This window comes from Oncorhynchus keta, chromosome 19, assembly GCF_023373465.1.
Source record: "Oncorhynchus keta strain PuntledgeMale-10-30-2019 chromosome 19, Oket_V2, whole genome shotgun sequence".
Taxonomy (NCBI): domain Eukaryota; kingdom Metazoa; phylum Chordata; class Actinopteri; order Salmoniformes; family Salmonidae; genus Oncorhynchus; species Oncorhynchus keta.
The window spans coordinates 84036590-84041388 of NC_068439.1; positions in this window are offsets into that span (position 1 = coordinate 84036590).

A 4799-nucleotide genomic window follows, 5' to 3' on the forward strand; every position below is an offset into this window, starting at 1 on the left:
ATATTCATCCCCTGAGCTAACAGTAGAATACTATTGGTTTAATATTCATCCCCTGAGCTAACAGTAGAATGCTATTGGCCAAGACATGCATGTCACACTGAAATGGCACCCTATTCCCTGTTGGACCTTGGTCAAAATAAGTGCACTATATAGGGAATAGGTTTCCATTTGGGATGCCGCTGAGCAGCTGTCTGGGTCTACCGTGTAAAAGGTTGTGGCAGGTTGCGGCACAGTGGCCCAATCAGCCATAGTTTTATGTAACTCCACATACCTCAGGAAGGTTATATGAGGTGGCTGATATTAATCTGGCTCTGAGAATTGAGACCTTCATACTGTAAGAACATATATGAATTAATGGTATCTAACTTCTTGACCAGTGTGTTCGTGTAACTGTTCGCTTTAGTTCACACAAGACATCCAGACAGCCTCAACATGCCATGTGACGTGTCATATGGTTCACTGATAGGCTGATAGAGACTGATGTCTGTGATATGGTTCACTGATAGGCTGATAGATACTACTGTTTGTGATATGGTTCACTGATAGGCTGATAGAGACTGATGTTTGTGATATGGTTCACTGATAGGCTGATAGAGACTGATGTCTGTGATATGGTCCACTGATAGGCTGATAGATACTAATGTTTGTGATATGGTTCACTGATAGGCTGATAGAGACTGATGTCTGTGATATGGTTCACTGATAGGCTGATAGATACTGATGTTTGTGATATGGTTTACTGATAGGCTGATAGAGACTGATGTCTGTCATATGGTTCACTGATAGGCTGATAGAGACTGATGTCTGTGATATGGTTCACTGATAGGCTGATAGAGACTGATGTCTGTGATATGGTTCACTGATAGGCTGATAGAGAATGATGTTTGTGATATGGTTCACTGATAGGCTGATAGAGACTGATGTCTGTGATATGGTTCACTGATAGGCTGATAGAGACTGATGTCTGTGATATGGTTCACTGATAGGCTGATAGAGACTGATGTCTGTGATATGGTTCACTGATAGGCTGATAGAGACTGATGTCTGTGATATGGTTCACTGATAGGCTGATAGAGACTGATGTTTGTGATATGGTTCACTGATAGGCTGATAGAGACTGATGTCTGTGATATGGTTCACTGATAGGCTGATAGAGACTGTGTCCCAAATAGCACTTTATTCCCATAGGCCCCTGGTCAAAGTATGGCGGTTAGTGTGTTTTTGACATGAATCATATCCTGGAGGCAGCTCTGCAGAGTGGTCACTAGCTGGCACAGCCACAAAGACAAAAAATAAGATTTTAAACCTAAACCCAAACCTTAACCCCACTGCTAACCGTAACCGATTTGTTTTACACTGTAGCCAATTTTGACTTTGCAGCTGGTCTATTTAAGGGGAAATCTCTCAGTTCTGTCTCCATGACAAGAACCATGGCAATAAATGTCAACCTGCTCAATATGTAGGGAATACGGTGCCAGGGGACCCAATTGAAGACTGGCTGATTTGGTTCTGGGTTTCGAGATTAGTCGGTGATAGTACTCTGAAATGCACACGCCCAGTAAACAAACTGTCCCACCCTGATCTGCTTCACCTGTCCTTGTGCTTGTCTCCACTGCTGTTCACAAATGCTCTCCATCCAACCTCACTGAGCTCGAGCTGTTTTGCAAGGACGAATGGGAAAGAATTTCAGTCTCTCGATGTGCAAAACTGATAGAGACATACCCCAAGCGACTTACAGCTGTAATCACAGCAAAAGGTGGCGCTACAAAGTATTAACTTAAGGGGGCTGAATAATTTTGCACGCCCAATTTTTCAGTTTTTGATTTGTTAAAAAAGTTTGAAATATCCAATAAATGTCGTTCCACTTCATGATTGTGTCCCACTTGTTGTTGATTCTTCACAAAAAAATACAGTTTTATATCTTTATGTTTGAAGCCTGAAATGTGGCAAAAGGTAGCATAGTTCAAGAGGGCCGAATACTTTCGCAAGGCACTGTATTTGATACACTGACGATTTTGCAGGTTTTCCTACTTACAAAGCATGTAGAGGTCTGTAATTTTATCATAGGCACACTTCAACTGTTAGAGACAGAATCTAAAACAAAAATCTAGAAAATCACATTATGATTTTTAAGTAATTATGTTATAGTTATGGCTGCAATCCCACTACCGGGATCGATATGACAACTACCAGTGAAAATAGAGGGCGCCAAATGCAAAACACAGAAATCTCATAATTACAATTCCTAAAACATACATGTGTCTTATATCATTTTAAAGGTAATCTTGTTGTTAAACCCACCAAAGTGTCCGATTTCAAATAGGCTTTACAGCGAAAGCACTACAAACGATTATGTTAGGTCTCCACCAAACCACAATAAGCACAGCCATTTTCCAGTGAAATACAGCAGTCACAAAAAGCAGAAATAAAGATAAAAATAAAATTCATCACTAACTTTGAATTATCTTCATCAGATCACACTCATAGGGCTACATGTTACACAATACATGCATGTTTTGTTTGATAAAGTTCATATTTATATAAAAAAAAATCAGAGTTTACATTGCCTTATTAGATTCACTAGTTCCAAAAACATCAAGTGATTTTACATAACCACATCGTTTCAACAGAAATACTCATCATAAATGTAGATGATAATACAAGTTATACACATGGAATTATAGATATACCTCTCCTTAATGCAACCGCTGTGTCAGATTTTTTTTTTTTTTTAAGTTTACGGAAAAAGCAACACATGCAATAATCTGAGACGGCGCTCAGAACAGTAGCCAAAGTAGCCTCCATGTTGGAGTCAACAGAAACCAGAAAATACATGATAAATGTTTCCTTACCTTTGATGAACTTCATCAGAATGCAGTCCTAGGAATCCCAGGTCCACAATAAATGCTTGATTTGTTCGAAATGTCCGTTATTTATGTCCAATTATCTACTTTGGTTAGCGCGTTTGGTAAACAATTCCAAAGTCACAAGCGCGTCCACTATAACGTGACGAAATGTCCAAAAGTTCCGTAACAGTCAGTAGAAACAAACGATGTACTGAATCATTCTTTAGAATGTTGTTTACATATATCTTGAATAACGTTCCAACCGGAGAATTAGAATGACTTCAGATGACCGGTGGAACAGGTCCTTCCCCTGTGAAGGGGGTGGAGCAAAAGGGCTATCTAAGGCATATTGGGCAGGACTAGGGAATCTACATTGAAATAAGAAAAAAAACAGCAATAGACAAGGCATATTGACATTAGGGAGAGGTATGTGTAGCCGAGTGATCATAGTGTCCAGTTAGTAGCACTAGATGAGTCAGGGAGCCAATTCCGTAGTCGCTGCTACGATAGGCGAGCTGGAGACACAGCGATTCAGACAGCTAGGATAGCAGATGGGCATCCGGCGACGTCTCAACCTAAGCAAAGAGGCACTGAGTTTGAAGGTAGGCTTTAAAATACATCCACAGGTACACCTCCAATTGACTCAAATGTTGTCAATTAGCCTATCAGAAGCTTCTAAAGCCATGACATAATTTTCTGGAATTTTCCAAGCTTTTTAAAGGCACAGTCAACTTAGTGTATGTAAACTTCTGACCCACTGGAATTGTGATTGTGAATTATAAATGAAATAATCTGTCTGTAAACAATTGTTGGAAAAATGACTTGTGTCATGAACAAAGTTAGATGTCCTAACCGACTTGTCAGAGTTACACATGGATGTATGTGTCAAACTGCTTTTCTTCATCTTGGCCAGGTCGCAGTTGCAAATGAGAACTTGTTCTGGTTACATAAAGGTGAAATTCAATTAAATAAAACGATCTCTACACAACTCCTAGATGGTGAAAATGTCATAGTTATTCCATGGCCTGCATACTAACCAGACATGTCACCCATTGAGCACGTTTGGAATCCTCTGGATTGACAAGTGTGTTCCAGTTCACGCCAATATCCAGTAACTGAGCTTTTATTAAAGAACAAATTCTTATATTCAATGACAGGGGCAGAATGACAGATTTTCACCTTTTCAGCTTGGTGGATTTGATCTTGCAACCTTTCGGTTACCAGTCCAACACTCTAACCACTAGGCTACCCTGCCGCCCCAACTCAAGAGGAGTGGGACAACATTCCACAGGCCACAACTCTATGTGAAGGAGATGTGTGGCGCTGCAAATGGTGGTCACACCAGATACAGACTGGTTTTCTGATTCCCAGTCTTGTGAAATCCATAGACTAGGGCTTAATGAATGTATTTCAATTGACTGATTTCCTTATATGTACTGTAACTCAGTAAAAACTTTTTGGTTCAGTGTAAGTTCTGTTAAGGTGTTTTAGAATACATTCCATTCCATCGGAGGCAGTGTATTTTCGGTGTATTTTCAGTGTGATAGTGCAGTAAAAGTCAGTCACGTGTCATTGCGTGTTTTGAGTACAGGATGTTCCTAGTATTTTACAGGACACCATTAACACCTTGGAACAGCTTAACATTCCTTGGCTCATACAGGAGCTGTCATTCATGACTGTTGTCCAGAGTACATGGCTCAACGTAACTCCCAAAGTATCACTGGTTCATCGCAGCCCCTTCTTATGCTTCAGGTTCACCGCAGTAGCTACCCAGTGTTGTTTTTTATTTTTTTATTTAACCAAATTGTCAGTCATATGTTAATCAAATAAATGCCTGTAAATGCCTGGTGATGCAGTGAAAAGGAAGAGTCTGTTTACATTGTAACAGTGAGGAGGAAAATTAAAGGAAGAGCCTGTTTACATTGTAACAGTGAGGAGGAAAACATTATACTG